At 42.6% G+C, this 16,786-nt stretch overlaps 1 protein-coding gene across 5 annotated transcripts in view; it reads left to right on the top strand.

Moving 5' to 3' along the window:
• Positions 1-16,786, top strand: part of LOC111875687 (latrophilin Cirl) — a 1,027,517-nt gene that overhangs the window by 773,154 nt on the left and 237,577 nt on the right. The window contains exon 1 of one of the 5 annotated variants that reach the window (XM_023872116.2): positions 14,734-15,202. The exons of 3 other annotated variants lie outside the window; for them this stretch is intronic. The gene's annotated coding sequence lies outside the window, so the exon portion shown is untranslated. Of the gene's footprint in view, positions 1-14,733; positions 15,316-16,786 lie in introns of those variants that run through there. One more of the 5 variants, XM_023872113.2, reaches the window with a different exon arrangement.

Genomic DNA, 16,786 nt, shown 5'->3' with positions numbered 1-16,786 from the left:
TCAAACTTGAATTACTGGTTCGCTGCACAAGGCGTCTGAGGGATTTTGTCGAGGTCTATCACTGATTTAATCCAATTGATGACTAGTTAGCACTGAGCGTTTTGAGTGGGACTGCTTTTTTTTTTTTTGTCGAATAACGACTGTTTCCCTTCTCTTAATTTATTTACGATTGTATGATTAATTTTTCTGTTTGGAGCTGTAAAACCCTGAAATGTGTTCCTTACTTATCATACGGGTATTTTACGTGAATGTTGGTAATTTTCATTGCATATCTCATAGGCCGACGTGGCATCGAGATAATGCTATCGATTGACAGTAACATAGGGGAGTTGGGATTACGGCCTATTGGCTCATAACGCATAAGCTTGTTTCACGATAGCTGTTCAACGGTTCATTGGGGTGATATTGAAAACAAATTGTAATTCGTATAGCATGTTGGTTTGTTGATTACGTTACGAACCTGAATGTGCATGGGTCGAGTTGACGAGAGACGGGCACGTGTCTCTTCCGCCTGAGCGGCCGAACGATTTGCGACAGGCTCTGAGATGATCACCCCATAGAAGACGGGGATCTCTAATTACTTAGGCTTGATTGTCTCCATTTTATTTCCTCCGGAATAACTATCAAGCTATTCCTGATTGATTGTGCATGATGACTCCAGAGCATCTCTGTTCCACGGATTGTGATGAAACGTATTCGTGAATGTTCAGTAGAAGGAAGATTGCAAATGAGATAGTGGTGACTTTCTTTTTAATACTAGCCTGTATCTTGTGGAGAAACTGAGGATAATCACAAAGCTTTAGAATCAAAATCGCCAGTTCTGTGGCCGAAACTCAGATTCGGAAATTCCGAATAAATGCCGGAAGGTGTTAGCACTGTTTTAATTTGCTCGTAGTCCGTTATAGCGATTGAGAAATAAGAACACTGTACCGCTTTCTTCTTCTTCTTCTTTTTTGTATGTTACTCATATCCACCCCCCATACGCCTTCATGGCATAGTACTTAATTAGTTAAGCATAGGGACCACTTTGCCTTTTACCTTACTCATACTGTCGTCTCGGTATGGAAATGAGACATCAGGCTATATCTGGATTCGCCTTCTCTAACCGTTCAAGGTTACGTATTGATTATCTTGTGCTACTGAAAGGAGGATGAGGTGGGCAGGGAATGTAGCACGAATGGGGAGACGAGGAATGCGTATAGGATATTGGTGGGAAAGCCAGAAGGAAAGAGACCACTGGGGAGACCAAGGCGTAGGTTGGTGGACAATATTAAAATGGATCTTAGAGAGATAGAATAGGATAGTATGGATTGGATTGATCTGGCTCAGGACGGGGACCAGTGAGAGCTCCTGTAAACACGGCAATAACCTTCGGGTTCCATAAAATGCTGGGAAGTTCTTGAGTAGCTGCAGAATTGGCGGCTCCTCCAAAAGGGCTCAGCTCCATGAGTAAGTACTGAATCTAACTAACTCCATGGAGTTGAGTTCCTTTTGAGAAACCGCCAGTTTATCAGATGCTCAAGAATTTACCAACAGTATATGGAACTCGAAAAGTTCATTACCGTGTTCACAGCAGCCGCCACTGCTCCATATCCCGAGCCAGATCAATCCAATCCACACCACCCCATCCTATTTCTCTAAGATCCATTTTAATATTATTCTCCCACTTATTTCTATATCTTCCTAGTGGTCTCTTTCTACAGAATCAATATGGAGTAATGTGGGATACGCCGCAGCAGAGAGGTGCCCAGCCCTCTGCATCGTGCTAATTTCCTCTTTCATCACTGCATAAAACGAAGATTGAAGTTTTGTAGCATGTTTTATGCTTAATGGCAACACTATGAAGGTGTGTGTGCAGTTAAAGTGCCACGTGTTGCACATCTAGGCGCTAAATGGAAAGAGAGTGCTGCTGTACTCGCTAGAAGGAAGACTGGGTGGAATGACCCCGGAATCATTTTACTGGAAGGAACTTGCATACTCCCATCTCGAAAATAAAGTCTCTTAGTCTCTTCACTGACTCCACATGGGAAATAAAAAACATTTAAACAATTGTTTAATAAGCATAATACGTAATATTATCATTCAACTGTTCCAGGCGAAATACCGAAGCAAGGCACGCCCCGTGCCCTCTCTGTAACGTCATATGAGTGCTTTACGTGGGGTAGCCCATATACCTTCTTCGGAATCGAAAATGTTTTCACAATATACATCCTCTGTTATGTAGTGTAGGATGGTATCTTCACAACAAATGCTTTAAAATGAAACTGCCGGTATCACGTCATGCCTGCATACCAACATCAGAACAAGCTCTCCTACAGAAGAATAAGAAGAAGAAAAAAGAACGAAATTAAAGTAGTCAGAAGACTGTGTATATTATTCTGTAGTCACTTCTTCCTAAGTCAGTTCTTATCAACCAGCGTGATGAATTCTGTTTTCTAGTATATAACGCCGTGTAGTCTGATGAAAGTTAACCGACGTTTCGGAGGACATATAGTTTCCATCTTCAGGCTCGAAGAGTTGGCCAAACAAGGAACCAGCGTGAAACAGTAAGCAGAGCTCTTCGACATTGAAGATGGAAGCGATATAGCCTTCCGAAATGTCGGTTAACTTTCCAGAAGACAGAAATCTTCATAGTTACCGCTGTGAGTACCTGGAATCCCAACCAGCGTGGTGTTCAAGTGTGGACTATGAAATCAGTGACATCCGGTCGATCGACTTTGGCGATGTATTCAATGTTTTTTTCTGTTAGTATTATTAATTTATTATATGTAACGTTGTCCCTGTGCTTAACTACGCCATGAAGACGTATGGGAGAGCAGATGTATAAATCTACATTTTCTTGATCTCGGCACTAGTTGGAGGGGAGTCGTCAACTTCACGCCCCGGCCGCCTTACCTCCGAGGATAAAGCCCTCAGTACCCATTGGATAGGAGCTGGGTGAAACCCAGAGCCGGCCTGGATGATTGGAGAAGTGAAAATTCTTGACCCTACAGGGACTCGAACTCCGACTCGGTTGTCCAGCTCATAGCCAGCTGCTAAACGGACTACGCTATCCCGGCTCCTAATTTATTATAGAACCTAATAAAAATATATTGTAACTGGACAATGAAGACAGATGGTATTGTGCAGAGGACGTATCGCACATTCGCAGTCCAACGTTTCTCACCTGAATTTATCTAACTGTATGTTCAAGAATGAATTAACTCAAAATAGACATTCGGAATTGAGACGGCAGAGTATCGTTGCAGCTTCGTGTCTGTGAATCCATTGCATATAAAGAAATTCACCATACCGGTATCGCTAAATGTTGGGCACAGATGAGGGAGTTGCCATATGTGAAGCTTTTGTTTCTTTGAAGCACAGTATTATTCTGCAGTTACACCGCGTACAGGTATCCTGAGGGCTTTCATGAGACACGGGGTGAAACAGTCGCAACATGTCATCATACGCCCTCCACAGTACACACCTGCACTGACATGCGTGTGTGGCGGCATCCATTTCTGTCCCCTCCATCTTGGTCTAATGTTTCGCCCGCAGGTCTTCATTACACCCGCCTGTGAGAAGTCCTGAGTCATTGGCGACCACCATCCCAGGAAGATCTGAATTATTCCCTCGGGATGACGTTCAACAATTTATGGATCTTAGTGCTGACTACTGCAATCCTCTGCTGCTTTGCAGACAGTTTAGTAGTGTATGTGCTGAACCAATCGCTTCTGTGCCAGATGGGATCTTGAAATATCTCTGAATTTTGTTTTATATAATAGTGTCACAAGAGTGCCTGAAACCTCTGCAATTTGCGTCTTTACCACAGCGTTCCGAATTACTTTCTAGGCTACTCAGCCTGTTCTTGAGGTCACCTCTGAAGATGTCAGGTACATGAAGCTCGAGACTGGTCGCCATAGAGAGAGCGTGGAGGTTAACTTCCACGCTTTTATGAGGTGATGTGATGAAAAATCCAAACATGATATGACATGAAGTTTCTTTCAGGAGATGTCGGCACACGTAACTTTGTTGTGGTTCCAACACGGCTTCTCGCCTGAGCCACATCAACATACAAAGTCTTTTTAAGACTTAGTTTTGTAGTCAGGTCACTTAGCTGGAATTTTCCACTGTACATTGATATTTTATGTATAAAAATAAGGTTTAGTGTCAGTGGGCCAGATGATGGAACCAATAACGTAACTGATTTGTGGGTCTGTATTACAAATTATAGCTTTTCTTTATTATTTTTAAAATAACTTCCCCCGAGGAAACTGAGCCCATGGTGTGATACTGAATACGATGAATTAATTATCTAATCATTCCACGACCACTGCTCAGATCTTTTGCAACTGTCATTAGGACGAATTAAAGAAAATGTAATCATCCCTTCTGTAGCACATAACAGAGAGACAAATACAGCAGCAGATTCTGGCATATTTGAGTACATTTTTAGTTGTGTTCACTAGTGTCAAAGTCTTCATAAACAAACGCTAAGAGCTCTATAGTTGTCTATCTAATCTACATGGATTAGACTCGGGAATTTCAGTTTCACCGTTCAGTTTATCGCTATAACCTGTGAGAAACACTGTGCAGGTTTGCAAATAGTTGCAAAATAAACGTCACAGGATAAGACCCACTGATCATTTTTACTCTATTGCGGAAATCGGACTCGGTAGGGAGAAATCTGACTTAAAATGGATTAACTATCGATATTCAGGGACCGCCTGTGTGGCCTAGTGGTCAGAGTTCCTGGCTACAGATCCAGAGATCCGGGTTCGATCTCCGGCGCTATCAGATTCTCTGAGAAGTAGTGGGTCCGGAACGGGGTCCACTCAGTCTCGTGAGGATAATTGAGGAGCTATTTCAAGGAAATAGTGGCTCTGGTCTAGAAAGCCGAAATTAACGGCCGTGGGGATTGGTTGCGCTCACCACGCGACACCTCTATCCGCTAAAGTTGGCGGCGGTCGCTCGGTCGGTATAGTTCGCTTGCGGACTAAAGCCACGGAGTTTGTTTGTTTTATTGTATTTCAGGCGGATACATAGGCGGCAAGATTTCACAGCGAAAACCCCCACCCATAAAAGAAACCTGAAAAAAAAACTAGGATCGGAATTATACCTGTAGAATACGTTATATTGGTGCAGGAAGTGTTGCACTGAATATAGTTACTGGCAATTATTCCTAAAGAAGACCGTAGTGCCGGAGCAGAGTTCTGTGATTAAAATTGTGCGGGCTGATTTTTGAGCAATGAACTGTATACATATTTAACTTATTTCTAACATGGTTTGTGCTTATTCCGCCATTAAATTCGGAGCACTTTGTGTGCCTATTTTTTCTTATTTCGCTTCTTGCGCTGAGGGTTTGCCTCGAGGGCGAGGAGAACTGTAACCTGCAGTAAATAACAGGTTCCGCCACGACACCAGAAGGCTACAGACTTCAATTCCCACACAATTACAGGTTAACAGCATAGGAGTCCAGAATCGCATCCACACACTAGATTAAACCCCGAGTGACCAGCTTCCATTAAAAATTTAAAATGGTACGTTCGAAACTTATTTTAGCTCTGATAAGAAAAGAAGGAGACCATGGAATACGGCAGTGGCTTTTACAGATTTCAAGCATGAGGATAATTTATCGCAAAAGCTATACTGAATTCCCACCAATCAAGTCAGTGCTTTGGAATATAAATACCTACTCGAGGATCTTGCATGTATTATGGCTAATATCTGGTATTTCACCATGTAAATGCTTAATTCAAACTGTAGTTTCATAAAAGGAAGATTGATACATATACAAAGATATGTAGTAGCGTATGTACGTTTATACATCCTTTTCTGTCCTGAGTTTAATTTATAAAACAAATCCCCGTTACGTTCAGTGTTATATTTCAATACTAGTTTATACTTCATATAAATGAATAACAGGAAACATTTTCAGCAATGAACAGATCTGGAGTAGCAGTTTCTCGTTAGACGATACCACTGACGGGTTTAAGGAAACAATGAAAGCACGTAACTTGGAAATATCACCTAGTGAAACCACACTAACTGCATATTGATGGAAGAACCTGCTGCGAATAATAAAAATCTAAAAAAAAATATTTAATTCGAATAAGTTACCCTACATAATATCACATTATAAAAATTAAGATAGTCGTGTAAATATTAAACTCAATAAATTCCAGAGGATGAGCAGAATAATATGAAAAAGTCTAAGACACTATAATGTAAAGGTAAAAAGGTAAAGACATCACTGAAACAGGCCGAGAAGGACCATAGCGATCATTAATAACCTACAGGTCGTAACTGCAATTAGTTATTGCGCTGTTGCTACTTCACACAATGTAAAATCACTCCATAATAGCCTCCTCAGTCTATCTGGACTAGTCTTCACGGATTTATAACACAGGAACTATAACAATCTCACTGAATTACACACTCCAAATATTACTCATACATGAAGTCTTCTAATCACACGTTAAGTATTCACAGGCCTAGTTCTAGTTCTTCAACTTCGAACTTCACGTGGCTACATCCTTGCTTGCTTGTTCGCGTGCTTCTTCCGCTGTTATTCGTAAAAAGTCAAAGTCACATTTCGACTGACGGTCAGTCTTGGTGTCGAGCCTCATCTGGGGCTCATGACCAGATATTAGTTATTGTTATTACCGTTTGACAGTTACGGTCTTGTTTCTGTGGGGCGCCTTCTCTGACCAAAGGACGGTGGAGGTATTCGACCCCGCCTCCACACGGGGTTATTATTATTATTATTATTATTATTATTATTATTCGTAACTTGTAACTGCTTTACTTATATAAGCGAAGAACGGACATGGACCTATAGTAAACACATATCACGTGATCACTATCCACTGTTATGACGTCACCGCGGACACGGAAAATACAGCTTCCTCTATTGTTGCGTAAGCAACGGACTGTTTGCCAATAATCTGTCTTCGCGGGAACTTGTTTACCTACACGTTGCGTAGCAATGAGCGTACATATAACAATATTCTTGGTGGCAAAGCCAAAATGACGTCTGTAAAATGGCATGGTGTTCATACCGAGCTTCACAAACATGCGTTCATCATATCAACGCCTGTACTATGCATTACCCAAGAGGAGAGCTATAACCCGGCCAGGCGCAGCTTAGTGGCTCCTGGCTTGGAGCAGGACATGTACAAATTTTGACATATCCCTGTTAAATAATTGTACAGTGTAGTGCCTTAACGCATAAAATTGATTTAAGTAACTTCAGTTCGTTACACACAGTCAAGGAGAATAGCTCAGTATTTGAATCAGGAGACGGAAGATCCACGCCACACGCAGCTTGCTAATAGGATTCCGAAGGAGGGAGGCGGGGGTGGGTATACTCGAGTTTCCTCCAGCGACGAATTGTTCACTTGTCTTGAATTCTCCTTGACTTATAATGCAAATTTCAGATATAGTGTGTCTCATTCTAGGGCTCTTGAGTGCTCGATAAAACCAACTTACTGTGCTAGAGCGACCATTTGGAACAGTAATAAAACGAAATAGCATAATAATACGACAAACGTACCTACGGGTGAAATGGGCATTATAAGAAATCTGTGAGGTTATCACGGGTTGACCCTAAAGCGTCCACACGTGTCGAGATGGATGATAATGTTTTACCTTAAATTTTTATGGACCAAAATGAAATTGTTATTAATCGTATAACTTTCGTTATTGCACAATAATGTATTTTTCTCTCGTGTTATATGAACAGCTACGTTAATGGCGTCTTTATGTGAGTATATTTATTGGTATGCTGCAGTATGAGGACCTTTTGCAACTTCCAGTAATGCATGAATTTCGATATGGTATGCATTTTACCTCCGAACTTGAATGAATATTATATACTGTATATGCATGTAGATCAGCATGTTAATCTCAGTGGCTGCCCTGCTCTAACGTCTTGGACTGCCTGTTCGTTACCTGGGTTCAAATTCTTACTGTACAAATAATATTTGCTCCTGCCGTTTTGTATTAGTTTGTGTCATCACGGGCGTCACGATTGAATGATCTCCCATTTAAGGAGTCCTATCGCAGCCTAGATAGGACACATATATGACACGGCGATTTTAAACACACACTGCGAGCACAGCGTTGCCGTGACTGTAACCCGTGAACTCAGCCCTGTCACGCCGTTCCTATCTCACACGGCAGTACTGCCATTTCTGAAAAAAAAATCCCTTACATTTTTACTGAACTTGTATCTTTACTTTCCGGATATCCCTCGTAGACAGACACATTTCCCTTCAATTCTGGGGTATGCAGCACTGTTTGGATAGGATTGAAATCTAAAAGAACGCTGTAGTGGTTGCGAAGTGTATCTTTAGTTGTCCAAAAATTTTTCATAATCTGTGGAACCATCTCATAATTTATGGATGCGAAAATCTGGAGGCCTACCAGACCATCAGAGTGGCTACTCAGTTTCACTGATTGCAGTAGTGAGTTCGAATCCTGTTATGGGCCTTGTTGTTCTGGTGTATTTTCAGTTACAATCAGTAAGCAGTATGGTACGTCATGGTGCTATATATTTTAGAGCAACGTGTATTTCTGTATGTCACGTGTGTGAAATACGGATGTGCTAGAAGTGTCGGCGAAAATTTCGACGTAAATTTCGTGATGCAAGAGCTGTCAGCGAACAGTTCACGATTTGGTGAACAAACTTAGAACAACGGGACTCTTAGTAGACAAGAAATGAACACACGAAAGCCGAGTGCTTAAGGATAAGTTAGATGACATAGGGGCCAGATTTGTACTTTTTTTTTTCTTTGGCACTACAGCCCCAATGGGCCTAGGCCTACCTCCATGAACTTCTCCGTGCACTTTAGGGATTTTTACTTACACCTAGAAAATCACTGAAACGTCTAGCTCAAGAGACTGGAGTGTCAAGGCCTACTGCAATAACGGCAACACAATTGCTGAAGCTTAGACCCTACAAAACAACTGCAATCCACGCACTCCTTGCAGCCGTGCGATCCAGCCAGCAGGGTTCATTTTTGCAGTTGGTTTCTGCAGTCTGTGGTCGAAGTAAGATCGATCCGCAGTTGGCTACTGAGTTCACAAAATCCAAATCTAACCCACGAGATCCTGCTCCATCCGGTGAAAGTTTGTGTCTGGTGTGCTGTAAGTGTAAGAAGGATCGTTGTACCTGTGTTTTCTAGCGAAACAGTTAATTGCAAAATGTATCTACGTGTAACGGACAGCATTTTCAACACATCCAGTGATCTGTAAATTGTAACTGCTTCATTCCAAACGTTATCGGCTGTCAGGTATGCTGATTCATTGGCAAAATTCGTTAAGTCCCTCACGGCAAGCGGCGCACCTATTTCAGTGAAGCACAGAGCCGTGCAACCGGCCAGCAAAGTAAAAATCCTCTCTGCGTATGTGGCTGGGTGGGCCCCAAAGCTGTTCTGGACCCTGTAGACAAGAGAAAGATCTCTTTGCCCTGACATGAATGGAATCCCGACACCTCCTCGATCTTTCAGCCTGCAGCCCAGTCACTATACTGACTGAGCTATCGCGGCTCAGTTCTTGATATGGAGTACTGGTTCGGAACTATAGCATTCATGTACCGTGTGTAATTTTTCTTTTAATTCGCTTGGAGGGGGGTGGAGTCCAACTGGGTACACTCGGCACGGCGGCCTCTGATTGGCCTATTGTAGCCTGCCCCGGTTGATTATAATGATGGAGAATTTTGTGGAATGAAGATTGGCTAAGGAAACCGAAGTACTCGGAGAAAAACCCGCCCCAGTGCCACTTTGTCCACCACAAATCCCACTTGGCCAGACCCGGGATCGAAACCGGGCCGCCGCCGTGGGATGTCAGCGACTAACCGCTTGAGCTATGGCACGGCCACGTACCGTGTGTAAGTGTGGAAGTTCATGTCTGAAGGGGTATTCCACCTGAAGAAATAATGCGTTGCGGTAGGAGTACAGACGCGTGTTTTTAGAGAGAGAGAGAGAAAAGTATGTCCCAGCACGTCTGCTTTCTCTATCCTCTCGCACCATCACCCCCACTCCTCTCCTACCGTATGACATAAGCAAGCAGTACGCCCACATCGGTGGCAGATTGTAACCGACACTGAACGAAGATCAGTGACAGTTTCACGCTACAGCCGCGTTATTATCTCTGCCCATTTTACAGATGGGCCCTAAAGTCGTTTCGATACCTATAGCGAAGATAAAATCCAACCCCATTGCGAATCGTTCTGTTGTAACGTGCTAAAATTTATGAAAACTTCATATTTTGCATTAAAGCGACTGCTTTGTTTTTTTTTTAAATAAATATTAGCAGATGACGATGAAAATTGTACAGACAGTCCAATTTCAAATAACATGAAATTGTTTTTAGAGTATATCTATCTATGGTTCTACAGCCCTTTGTTGGGCCTTGGCCGATTTTCAGTTCCTTAGTCCTGTACACTGTCGGTAGGACTCCTTGGGCGGGTGATCAGCCCATCGCAAGGCCACTGCCTATACACAGAACAACACAAACACAGAACAGACACACACAGACATGCATGCTTAGAGTGGCATTGTAGCCAACGACCCCAGTGTTCGAACGGGCGAAGTCTGTTCATGCCTCAGACCGTGCGGCCACTGTGAACGTAAGAATGTATTTTTGTTCTTCCTCTTCGCTCCCACTTTTGAACCTAGGGCTGATTTCTCAGTTTCAGTGTTCATTTTTACAGACCGGTAGGACTCATTGGACGGGAGATCAGCTCGTCGCAAGGCCTCTACCTAAGCACATGACAACACAAGCACAGAATAAACGCAATACACTCACCAAACATCCATGCCTTGTGTGGGATTAGAAACCACGATCCCGGCTTCTCAGCGAGAGAAGACAGTGCGTGTACATGCCTTAGACCGCTCGGCTACCGTCAACGGCTATAGAATGTATACTTACCCAAAAATTATAAAGGAAAAGAAGCAGTTTATAATATCGGAGACCAAGTTTCACACCCATACAGAACCACAGGCAAAGTTATAGTTTTGTATATTATAATTTTTATGGTTTTAGACAGCAGACGAGAAGACAAAAGGTTTTTGGCTGAATGGTAGCAAGCATTACCCGAGTTCAATCTTCTCTTAATTTCCTCCTGAATCCGGTTTTGATTTGTTATCGTCGTTCCCAAATATCTGAACCGTGCCACATTTTCAAAACATCTGTTACCTATCTTAATGTCATGATTTTGCCCTGAATTTTGGTGACGAGACAGGAACATATATTTAGTTATAACAGGAGATAGCTGTATTACATTATTTGAAAACCCATTTACCGACACTTGAGTTGTGGCATGCCACAAACGAACGGAGTGACAGGCTAAACACAGAAAACAATAGAAGCGCCGCACTATTTGCTGAAACACTTAAAAAGGTAATAATTTAAACAGCTGCTGGTCGCTCCTTAAGTATTGGATACATATTTGTGGTGTTACTTTGTTTCCACTAGCGCTGTATTTTTAACCTCTCCGAAGTGTTCTCTGTAACCACGCGAACAAAGTATGGGAAACCTTATTGGACTGCTACAGAAACAACAGAAAGCTTCGGAGTTACTCCGGGTAAGAAGGAAAATATGACCCACCAGAGATCGATTTAAGAAAATTCAGTAACTTATCATTTCATACAATTGCAGCCAAAAATCAATCAACCTGTGACGATGAAAAGAGTAGGTAAGTGTCGATGTCAATTGTGAGTATTCTTTCATAAAGGACTTCTTAAATTCTTCTCTGCTGTGCTGATGATCGTAAATGCAGCGGGAAAACTTGCCGCCCCTCACAGGCCAATTCCCTCATCTCGGTCTAATTTCCATGCTCTGATTTTGCATTGAGACATTATCGTGTTCACGATCACTGTTCTTTTCAAATTCATTTACGAACAACCCGCTGAGACAATTCTCCCTTAACCTAACGTAATGGTTCAAGAGAAATATAAGTCACATAACGCGGCAACACTGAAGAGCATAGCCGCCATCCTAAAGGAGCGCCACTTGTACTGAGTTATGTTCCAATTGATTTCGATTGTGTTTGTAATTATGTTGCCGCCTCTGTGGTCTAGTGGTCAGAGTTCCTGGCTACAGATCCAGAGGTCCCGGGTTCTATTCTCGGCGCTACCAGATTTTCTGAAAAGTAGTGGGTCTGGACCGGGGTCCACTCAGCCTCGTGAGGATAATTGAGGAGCTATTTCAAAGCAATAGCGGCTCCGGTTTAGAAAACCGAAATTAACGGATGTGGGGAACCGTTGTGCTGACCACGTGACACTTCTACCCGCAAAAGTTGGCGACTACGGGCCACGGAGTTTCTTTTGTAATTATGCTACTGACTTCGAAGCATGTTAGGTAAATTATTGCAACTGTTAGTAAATAAAGTTATGATCAGTGTAGATATCAAGCACACATTTACATTGGAACTGCTAAAAATAAAGTCTCAGGAAAAGGGGAACAAGGAATAGCCGAGAAGGAAGCGAATGTCAGTCACTTCGAACAGAATTTCAGGAAACGTCTTATGTCGATGTGAAATGGAATGAACTGGCTCAGGATATTATCCATTCATAGACTCCTGCGTTGATTGGATGAAAATTCGAATTTCATGGCAACAGATTTTCTGGAATAATTCTTCCCAAAGTATACCCCACCGCAACATTCAAAACAGCTTTCCTGTACCTGGGAATCTGAACCATAGTTCAGGCGCCTTTGCGATAATTACGTGTATCATAATGAAATCTCTAGAATGACATTTAGTTAGTTATGACATTTGTCTATGGAACTTCAGTATTTAAAGTAGCTAATTCCATTTAGTATTATCATTCGGAATGAAAGTGTAGACTGATAATTCCAGCTTATTACTGTAAATGTCTGTGATGGTGAGGTGCCGAGGTTTACCTCTGATGTATGGATTTATTTTCAAAACACCGAAGAACACACCTTGCCATATATTTCCGTCTCTTTTGACATTTCAATTAAGTATTTCCAAGGTCTATAGTCCTTCAAAGTCTCTGCTAGCTAAGAAATTCTCGGGCTTCTATGGAACTTGAACGTTCAAGGCCGTGTTCGTAAGAGCCCGCCACCCTTCAATATGCTGAAAGATTTAATGTAGTCCACAAGATATATTTCACTGTTGCCAACCTTTCTACGCGTAGGTCTTTCAAGTGGCCTTTTCTGTTTAGATTTTCTGACAAATATGTCGTACAAATTTCCTGTCCTTCATATGCTTACGAAATGCTCCGCTCATCTCACCCTCTTTAGAAGATCAGCATAATATTATTTTACGAAAAGTAGAAGTAATGACCACCGATCACGGTAGCCCACCGGTCTAAGGTATGTACTCTCTTCGCGCGCTTGGAAACCGGGATCGTGGGTTCGAATCCCACTCAGGGCATGGATGTTTAGTTTGTGTGTGTGCGTTTTTCTGTGTTTGTGTACAGGTAGAGGCCTTGCGACGAGCTGATCACCCGTCCAAGGAGTCCTACCGATTGTGTAAGATCTAGAAAAACCGAAGTGAACGGAGAAGTTCATGGAGGTAGGCCTAGGTCCACTGGGGCTGTAGTGCCAAGGGGGAAAATGAAAAAGAAGTAATGACCCTTCTCATTAAGTATTTTTCTTCTGCTTCCGGTTACTTCTTCCGCCCTAAGTTCAAGTATTTTCATCCCTTTGTTCTCCGACACCCTCGGTATGTCCTTCCCCTAATGCAAAAGACCAAGTTTCGTAACCGTACAGGAGAGCAGGCAAAGCATGTGCTTTTTGTAATTTTAACCTTTATGCTGCCAAACTTTAGTTAAACATTATTTCACTATTGTAATAGGCATGGTGATCGCCCCTGTGGTCTAGTGGTTAGAGGTCCTGGCTACAGATCCAGAGGTCCTGGTTCGATTCCCGGCGCTACCAGACTTTTTTTCTGAGAATTAGGGGGTCTGGAACGGGATCCAATCAGCCTCGTGATGATAATTGAGGTGCTATTTCAAGGAAAAAGCGGCTCCGGTCTATAAAACCGAAATTAACGGCCGTGGGTATTCGTTGCGCTGACCACGTGACACCCCTTATCCGTAAAGTTGGCACTAACTTCGCCGACAAGCGGCGGCCGCTCGGTCAGTATAGTTTGCTAGCGGACTAAAACCACGGAGTTTTTTTATACTCATGGTAGTGTACAGAGAATATTATTGCCATATCATGTACTACTGATGAATACAGCTGCCGCGTAACACAAGGCACGTATGTTCTTGGACGAGGTGGCCTTGCAGTGGACCAATACGCTGTCCAGGAATCTTACCAGATAGTCAAAGATTCACATTTTCAGATTTGATTTTGAATCGTAAGAGGCCAGAGTGCCTAATTCGTGAAACGTGAAGGAGAAATATCCAATAAATCGGCAGATTGGCACAACCTCCGTTCCCAAAACATGAGGCAGAGTGATACAGCTTACTGAGCGCACGGTCAGCAGTCACACATCACGGTTGCCATTGACAATTCACTTAATATATGTGCAATGAGAGTGAATTTCCACAATTATATGTAACTCCGAGAGGCAGGGAATAAGAGGATTACAGTACGAACTTCGCGTAGCCTTTATCGCCTTCCCCTGCCCGTGATGCTTCGGATGAGCACGAGAATTGGCAACATCGCAGGACGCAGACTCAGAATGGAACGCTGAGGACCTCTGTCGGCAGACACCGAGGACTCGCCTCTATCGCCGTACTCCAGTTCCAGTAAAACCAAAGCCTAGAGCGTTGCTTGGCCAGTCTGAGAGTGTATCGTGTCGTGTTAGGTGGAGTTGAGTGTTGCAGGAGGTCCACTCGCATCTTTTTTTTTTTCTGCTTTCTGTCTTCAGTTCTTTTTTTTTTGGTGGTGTTAAAGAAGACGTTATCCCATCTCTACTGTGACTGGAAACCAAGAATTTCCAATGAAGTTGGAGGAACAGATTTGTGAGAACTACACAGGTCCTACAAGTATCCAGACTACTGCCTCTTGTTAGTGTATTGTGTAATGTGTAGTGGAGTTTTGTAATTGTGGGGAACCCTTAGAGACGTGTGAACAAAGGAGTTCATTCAGTGTGCGGGAAACCGACAGACCCGAAGGTCTGTTTAGTAGAAATATATATATTTTTTTTACGTGGAACTTCTCGCGGATACTATTGCCGGAGCATACCTAGGATGACTAGGCCAACAGAAACTCAGTGCGTCGGTAAGAAAGAGTGAAAAGTGTAGGTATGAAGTAAGCAGTATGTTTGCTTCTGTCCATGTGTGTTTGTATTGTGATGTGTACAGCAGTGTTTCGCCCGTCGCCCTAAGTGGTCACTGTTCCACCTGAAATCAGGTAGGAATTTGTGTGTTGTGGTGAAAGATTTAATTAGTAGGTGTATCAGAGTTGGTGGAGTAATGCACTGATTTAAAAGAATTCCTATTTACGTAAGTACGTACTTTGTGGCCCAAGAAATTTTCATTTTGTTGTCACAACTGGCCTTAACGAACGTAGGATGAAGTTTATTGGTGATAAAAGTGCGTCTGTCAGAAGCCTTCGCAGTGGAAGGTTTTGATAGGAAGCGACAGCAATGCCTGACGCGAAGCGCTTAGACCGGGTCGTTGTGAGCTGGCCCTGCAGCCCGAGGCTTAGGAAGCCAAGCGCTCTGCAGTCGCTTACACGAGATTAAGAGCCTAGGCCTAATATGCTGAGATTCGATCTGTCGTTTCTTGGTTGCATAAAAAAGTTTTCCAAAGTATTCTCTTCAGTCTCATCATCATATTGGAGATGAATATTATAACAACTTCATGGGTTTAAGGAATTCTATATTGTTTCCGCAAAGACGTTCCATAAAACGTAAAGCTAGCCTGTTTACTGGTGGTGAAAAGTAGTGTGATGTACAGTAATTTGGTCCCATATAATGTACGTTGTAAACGTTTGGTATTGTAGGTGTTTTCGGACACAATAGGCTATTCATTGTGGAAGACAAGCATTTCAAACTGCTGTTAATGGATAGAATCTTATTGGTCATATTTTCGTAAAACATATGTTAAAGCGCTTTTAGTGTGTTGCTGTAAATGTTCGTAACGTGTATAGAGCAAATGAGGTTGTAAACATTCATCTACCAAGTAGCCTACAAACGGTATCAGCCTTTATCGGCGCGGTGTGTCTAATGAAAGCTTTGTATTTGTTGTCTGTTTAATTTTTTGTGGTTTATTTAACGCTAACAGTAGTTCAGACTGTGTATGTCTGGCCAATAATAGATTGGACAGGATGTGAGGGAAGCTGTTACGGCTTAATTTGAGGTACTATCCTAGCAGTCGCCTGCAGGGACTGATGGTAATCATGAAAGTCCGTAGGCTGGATAGCCGGTTTGCAGGCGGCTATTTTAACCCAGAACCACCCGAATACGAAGTAGGAGTGGTATCTGATCGACCGTAAAGTTTGGTGAAGTTGTATTTCCATGTGTTTGTGTTTTTTTTTGGGTGGTGGGTGTGGGTGTGGGTTTAGAGGTTATTGTTTCGAGACACAGTTTTATGAAGTTTGTATAAAAATCTTCGGATAACGCTTTAGCGACTCTGCAGTCTGGATTCCTGTTTTCTGGGTTCAGAGGTTCGTGTTTCGAAATACAGTTTTATGGAGCTTGCAAAAAAATCTTCGGATAACGCTTTAGCGACTCTGCAGTCTGGATTCCTGTTTTCTGGGTTCAGAGGTTCGTGTTTCGAAATACAGTTTTATGGAGCTTGCATAAAAATCTTCGGATAACGCTTTAGCGACTCTGCAGTCTGGATTCCTGTTTTCTGGGTTCAGAGGTCCATGTTTCGAA

Source organism: Cryptotermes secundus, unplaced genomic scaffold (assembly GCF_002891405.2).
Source record: "Cryptotermes secundus unplaced genomic scaffold, Csec_1.0 scaffold388, whole genome shotgun sequence".
In the NCBI taxonomy this organism is placed as follows: Eukaryota; Metazoa; Arthropoda; class Insecta; order Blattodea; family Kalotermitidae; genus Cryptotermes; species Cryptotermes secundus.
This window is presented reverse-complemented; position numbering and strand designations above follow the sequence as displayed.